Here is an 8,076-nt window from a genome sequence, read left to right on the forward strand (position 1 = left end):
GAATCCACTAACAAGGTTGATCAAGTCTTGTTAACAAACTCATTCCAAATAACACGGAACCAGAGAAATTTCGAATAACACTAAGTTAGCTCAACAGGGATATGAACATGCCCAACAATAAGAATATCATACTTTTTCTTGACAGTAGGGAGAGGAAATTCAAAACCTCCAATAATGATAGTTGGAACTTTTCCAATAGAATTGATGCTATGAACTTGAGATTGTTTCCTCGGAAAGTGTACCGTATGCTCATTACCATTAACATGAAAAGTGACATTGCCTTTGTTGCAATCAATAACAGCCCCTGCAGTATTCAAAAAGGGTCTACCAAGGATAATCGACATACTATCGTCCTCGGGAATATCAAAAATAACAAAGTCCGTTAAGATAGTGACATTTGCAACCACAACAGGCACATCCTCACAAATACCGACAGGTATAGCAGTTGATTTATCAGCCATTTGCAAAGATATTTCAGTAGGTGTCAACTTACTCAATTCAAGTCTACGATATAAAGAGAGAGGCATAACACTAATACTGGCTCCAAGATCACATAAAGCAGTTCTAACATAATTTCTTTTAATGGAGCATAGTATAGTTGGTACCCCCGGATCTCCAAGTTTCTTTGGTATTCCACCTTTAAAAGTATAATTAGCAAGCATGATGGAAATTTCAGCTTCCGATATCTTTCTTTTATTTGTAATGATATCCTTCATATATTTAGCATAAGGGTTTACTTTAAGCATATCAGTTAAGCGCATACGTAAGAAGATAGGTCTAATCATTTCAGCAAAGCGCTCAAAATCCTCATCATCCTTTGTCTTGGATGGTTTAGGAGGAAAGGGCATGGGTTTCTGAACCCATGGTTCTCTTGCTCTACCATGCTTCCTAGCAACAAAATCTCTCTTATCATAATGTTGATTCTTTGATTGTGGGTTATCAAGATCAACAGCAGGTTCAATCTGTACTTCATTATTTTTGCTAGGTTGAGCATCAACATGAACATTATCATTAACATTATCACTAAGTTCATGTTCATCACCTGATTGTGTTTCAGCATCAAAGGTAGAAATATCATTGGGATTCTCAGGTGTGACTACAACAGGTTCACTAGAAGCATGCAAAGTCCTATCATTTTTCTTTTTCTTCTTTTTGGAAGAACTAGATGCCTCTAAATTGTTTCTCTGAGAATCTTGCTCGAACCTCTTAGGGTGGCCTTCAGGATACAAAGGTTCCTGAGTCATTCTACCAGTTCTAGTAGCCACTCTAACAGCAAAGTCATGTTTATTATTTAATTCATCAAGCAAATCATTTTGAGCTTTAAGTACTTGCTCAGCTTGAGTAGCAACCATAGAAGCATATTTGCTAATGAGTTTAAGTTCACCTTTAACTCTAGCCATATAATCACTCAAGCGTCCTATCTCGAAAGCATTATTCTTTAATTCTCTACCAACATAAGCATTAAAACTTTCTTGTCTAGCCATAAATTCATCAAATTCATCTAAGCATGGGATATGGAATTTAGTAGACGGAATTTCAACTTTATCATATCTATAGAGAGAATTTACCTTTACTACCTATGTCGGGTTATCAAGACAATGTGTTTCTTCAACAGGTGGTATATTAAGACCATGTATTTCTTCAATACGTGGTAAATTCTTAACATCTTCAGCTTTAATACCTTTTTCTTTCATTGATTTCTTTGCCTCTTGCATATCTTCAGGACTGAGATATAAAACACCTCTCTTCTTCGGAGTGGGTTTAGGAATAGGCTCAGGAGTTGGCTCCATTGGTTCAGGAATTGCCTCAGGAATTGGCTCAGGAAGAGTCCAATTATTTTCATTAGTCAACATATTATTCAATAGTAATTCAGCTTCGTCGACTGTTCTTTCCTTGAAAACACAACCAGCACAACTATCCAAGTAGTCCTTGGAAGCATCGGTTATTTCATTATAAGAGGATGATCAGGCAAAGCATTAAGTAATCGGAGAAGCCTCCCCCAAGCTTGTGGGAGACTCTCTTCTTTGATTTGCACAAAATTATATATTTCCTGCAAGGCATCTTGTTTCTTATGAGCAGGGAAATATTTAACAGAGAAGTAATAAATCATATCCTGGGGACTACGCACACAACTAGGAGCAATAGAATTAAACCAAGTCTTAGCATCACCCTTTAATGAGAACGGAAATATCTTAAGGATATAATAATAGCGAGACTTCTCATCATTAGTAAATAGGGTGGCTATATCATTCAACTTGGTAAGATGTGCCACAACAGTTTCAGATTCAAGGCCATAGAAAGGATTAGATTCAACCAAAGTAATTATTTCAGGATCAACAGAGAATTCATAATCCTTATCAGTAACACAGATAGGTGAAGTAGCAAAAGCAGGGTCAGGTTTCATTCTAGCATTAAGAGATTGTTGCTTCCATTTAGCTAATAACTTTTTAAGATCATATCTATCTTTACAAGCAAAGATAGCTCTAGCAGCTTCCTCTTCCATAACATAACCCTCAGGAACAACATGTAATTCATAATCAGGGGGGAGAACTTTCATCATCACTATCATCAATAATAGCATCTTCAATAATTTCATTTTCTCTAACCCTAGCAAGTTGTTCATCAAGAAATTCACCTAATGGCAAAGTGGTATCACGCACAGAAGTAGTTTCATCATAAGTATCATGCACAGCAGAATTGGCATCATCAATAACATGCGACATATCAGAATTCATAGCAGTAGCAGGTTTAGGTGTCGCAAGCTTACTAATAACAGAAGGAGAATCTAGTGTAGAGCTAGATGGTTGTTCCTTACCTCCCCTCGTAGTTGAGGGCAAAATCTTGGTTCTTTCGTCTTTCAACTTCCTCATAGTGATCAACAGATCTAAATCCCAAGTGACTCAAAGAATAGAGCTATGCTCCCCGGCAACAGCACCAGAAATTAGTCTTGATAACCCACAAGTGTAGGGGATCGCAACAGCTTTCGAGGGTAAAGTATTCAACCCAAATTTATTGATTCGACTCAAGGGGAGCCAAAGAATATTATTGAGTATTAGCAGTTGAGTTGTCAATTCAACCACTCCTGGATAACTTAGTATTTGCAACAAAGTATTTAGTAGCAAAGTAGTATGATAATAAAGGTAACAGTGGCAAAAGTAAAGATAATAGTTTTATAGTAATTGTAACAGTAGCAACGGAAAAGTAAATAAGCGAAGCACAAGATGTGAAAAGCTCGTAGGCGTTGTATCAGTGATGAATAATTATGTCAGATGCGATTCCTCATGTAATAACTATAACATAGGGTGACACAGAACTAGCTCCAGTTCATCAATGTAATGTAGGCATGTATTCCGAATATAGTCATACGTGCTTATGGAAAAGAACTTGCATGACATCTTTTGTCCTACCCTCCCGTGGCAGCGGGGTCCTAACGGAAACTAAGGATATTAAGGCCTCCTTTTAATAGAGAACCGGAACAAAGCATTAGCACTTAGTGAATACATGAACTCCTCAAACTACGGTCATCACCGAGAAGTATCCCGATTATTGTCACTTCGGGGTTGTCGGATCATAACACATAATAGGTGACTATAGACTTGCAAGATAGGATCAAGAACACACATATATTCATGAAAACATAATAGGTTCGGATCTAAAATCATGGCACTCGGGCCCTGGTGACAAGCGTTAAGCATAGCAAAGTAATAGCAACATCAATTTCAGAACATAGTGGATACTAGGGATCAAACCCTAACAAAACTAACTTGATTACATGGTAAATCTCATCCAACCCAGCACCATCCAGCAAGCCTACGATGAAATTACTCAAGCACGGCGGTGAGCATCATGAAATTGATGATGGAGGATGGTTGATGATGACGACGGCGACGAATCCCCTTCTCCGGAGCCCCGAACAGACTCCAGATCAGCCCTCCCGAGAGAGATTGAGGCTTGGCGGCGGCTCCGTATCATAAAACGCGATGAAACTTCCTCTCTGATTTTTTTCTTCGTGAAGCGGAATATATGGAGTTGGAGTTGAGGTCGGTGGAGCCTCAGGGGGCCCACGAGACAGGGGGCACGCCCAGGGGGTGGGCGCGCCCCCCACCCTCATGGACAGGGTGTGGGCCCCTGGTCTTGATTCTTTCGCCAGTATTTTTATATTTTCCAAAACTTGCCTCCGTGGATTTTCACGTCATTCCGAGAACTTTTGTTTTCTACACATAAAACAACATCTTGGCAGTTCTGCTGAAAACAGCGTCAGTCTGGGTTAGTTTCATTCAAATCATGCAAGTTAGAGTCCAAAACAAGGGCAAAAGTGTTTGGAAAAGTAGATACGTTGGAGATGTATCAGCCACCGCCCGATCTACAATGTCATTTCTGACCTTCCCTACCTCGTCCACGGCTAGATCCGGTCATTCCCCAATGCCATGCACCAATGTGTCGTCGGATTCGCACCCGTTGGCCTTCCCTAGTCCTGCAACACCATCGCCGCGTAAGTTGCATCACGCCGAGGACGTCTACAAATCCAGGCATGATTTTTCCTCTCTACAAGTATCTAGCATCCCAAACCTCTGGTCACCGGCTGCAAGTAAGAGACCTTTGTATGGTCGTCTGACCAACCGCTGCTTGAGCCTAATGTAATTGTCCATGAGGAGCTTCTAGATGCCACGGGGGTCGGTATCCTCAAGGGAAAAAACATGTGACAAGCCGCGGCGACGCAACCCGGCACCGCCACTAGAGCATGAGGAGGTTAGAGTTTGTCACCCCGATCTGGCTAGGAGTTGATTAAAACGATGTGCAAAATCACTTTCAGCTCAGCTTGTGATGCATGCAACTACTATGAATTGGGATCGATCCATTCTTTGTTGCGTCTCTCTATATTTTCCTCTCTTGATTAATTTTTCAATTTTTTCTCTTCGTGGATTCCGTGTGAAACGAAGCCGGCACTGCACATTGTGACAGGAGTCTCTGCAAATTACTTGCCTAATGGTTCTGCATTTGGAATAATTAGTAGCTGCATTTGTGAAGTTTTTTTCATTTCAAATGTTATAGACAACTAGAAAAGGCAATCTATTGTATGAGTTGTCTATACCGCTATCTAGAGATGACAGGAAGAGCTGCTATGTACAAACACAAGAGTAACTTTTGATCGAGAAAAACAATTCTTGAAAACATAACCTCACACCCACCCTGATAACTTCTGTGCAAATACCGTGATAATTTACGCACAGCGGAGCTGATAACCTGTGTACAAACCCGTCAATAACTTATGACTCAGTGGAAGTTGTTGAAAAACATACCCCCATAACTCATGTGCAAATAGCATGATAATTTATGCATAGCGGAGCTAATAACCTATGTACATACTACCACGGATCTGATGATTTAGGTACAATCATTATGGTAACTTTTTTCTCGGGGAAAAGTTGTTGAATACACACACACCCTGATAACTTACTTTTGAAGGGGGGGGGGGGTTGTTGGAAAACATACCTTTTGTGCAAAATAGCACGGTAATACACGTACCGCAAACGTGAAAACTTAGATACAAACACTATGAAACTTTTCTACGTGTGGAAATTGTTTGTTGAATGCACACCCTCGATAACTTCTATATAAATACGATGGTAATAGACACATTGCAGACCTGATAACTTAGGTATAAAAATCGCGGTAACTTTGATCGAGAAAAAAAGTTGTTAACATAACCCCAACAAATTCTTCGTAAATATCATGATAACATATGCATCATGGACTTGATAACTTAGGTACAAAAGCTGCGGTAACTTTAACCCGAGGAAAACGTTTGTAAAACACGTCGATAACTTTAACATGCAGTAATTTTGAAAATACAACCTGGTAACCTATGTGTAAATAACATGTTAATACAAGCAACACACACCTGATAACCTATCTACAAATATGTCGGTAACTTTTTGATGGGGATATTGTTGAAAAACACACCTCTATTAATTTTTTTTGTAATTAGCACAGTAAAATAAACATCGTAGACCTGATAACTGATGCATAAACACCATGGGTATGTTTTAGACGTGGGAGAATGATAAGTAAAAAACATAACGCGACGACTTCTCTATAAATAGTGTGGTAGTATACATTGCGCATGCATGATAATATACGCTCCCGGGCCTAATAATTTAGGTACAAACACCACCATTACTTTAACCCGGGGAAAAATTTGTTGAAAACAACCCCGCTAACTCATGCCAGTTATGAGTAAATCACATGGTAATAAACGCACTGCAGACCTAATAACTTAGATACAAACACAACGTTAACTTTGACCGGGGTAAAAAGATGTTAAAAACATACCATCGATATTTTTTGTGTAAATAGCATGATACTATAGGCTCTCGGACATGATAACTTAGGTACAATCACCACGATAACTTTTGATCCGTGAAAAAAAGTTGTTGAAAACATATCACCGATAACTTTTGTGTAAATAGCATTGCTAATATAGGCTCTAGGACCTGATAACTTAGGTACAAACATCACGATAATTTTGAACCAGGTAAAAAGATGTTGAACACATGCCACCGATTTTTTTTTTTGTAAATAGCATGATAATATAGTCTCTCGGACCTGATAACTTAGGTACAAACACCACGATAACTTTGCCTCGTGAAAAAAGTTGTTGGAACATACCACCGATAATTTCTGTGTAAATAACATGGTAATATATGCACCCGGGTCTGATAACTTAGATACAAACACCACGATAACTTTGACCCGGGGAAAAATTGTTGAAATCATACCCTCGACAAGTTTTATGTAAACAGCATGGTAATATACGCATCACATGCCTGATAACTTAGGTACAAAACACTGTGGTAACTTTGACATAGGAAAAAAGTTGTTTAAAACATACCACCAAATAACATCTGCGTAAATAGGATGATAATATACGCATAGCAGAGTTGATACTTTACTTAGCCCAGACATGGTAACTTTTGACTGAGAAATAAAGTCATCAGAACATACCAACACGAGATCTAGTTTCAAAGGTCATGCCGTGGCGGATTTTTCTTTTTTGCGAAAACGGATTTTGAGTCCGGTAGACTATTTGAGTTACACAGCATTTCAAAGTTTCAAAACAGGAAGAATCTACGATGAAATTAGGTTATCTGCCATTTTTAGAGCATCTCTAACAGGTGCACAAAAACTCCTCCGCGTGCTAAAATTTGGAATTCTTTTTTGGCGCTGGACAGCTCCAACAGAAGCTGTAAAATAGTACACACGCAAAAAAGGACTGGACAGGCGCTAAAAAACACAATCAGAAGCTGCAAATTTGAGGCACCGGATTGCGTGCGCTTCACAATTTGCACTGCGTATTTTTTAAGGCGCGCGTTTTTGGGATCTGCTAAACCAATGTTGGGTTCGGCGCGCTAAAAGTGCTACAGTGGCGCACTAAAACTATTTTAGAGCGCAAAACTTTTATGCACCTGTTGGAGATGCTCTTAGTGCATTTGCATGTGAGGAGAAAGTTGGAGAAAATCATTTTCATGTCCGAAATTCGCAAATGTAAATATCTTGGGTAACTTACGTGCTATAAACGTGATAACTTGCATACCTCCAGCATGGTAACTTTTTATTCGCAAAAAATATCGTCGGAACATATCAACATGGGATCTAGTTCAAAGATCTCGTCACGATGGTTCTTTTATATGATAATAATTTTTTGATCCGACCGACTGTTTGAACTGTAAAACATTTTTTATTGTAGATTTCTTTATGTCGTCAATTTTGTTTTATATGCATGCATGCAAGACTTATTCGGGTTTGCACGTAGTTGCTCTCGCATTCTGTTTTTTTTTTTTTGAGAAATTCTCTCGCATTCTGTTGCTTTTAATAATCTGAACTCAGTCTACTTAATCTAGGATGCTTGATACACTACGCAATCGTGGATCTATTCCTTAAAATCAGAACGGTCAGGCGTTAGTCCAGTCCCTATTTTGTCCCGCAAAAGATTTTTTGTTGTGATTTTTTATCCTTTACTTCGGAGAAGTGATCAGTAGAAATGCATGATTTATACTCACACGAATTCCACGTGCA

The sequence above is a fragment of the Triticum aestivum genome, chromosome 7B, assembly GCF_018294505.1.
Source record: "Triticum aestivum cultivar Chinese Spring chromosome 7B, IWGSC CS RefSeq v2.1, whole genome shotgun sequence".
Lineage (NCBI taxonomy): Eukaryota > Viridiplantae > Streptophyta > Magnoliopsida > Poales > Poaceae > Triticum > Triticum aestivum.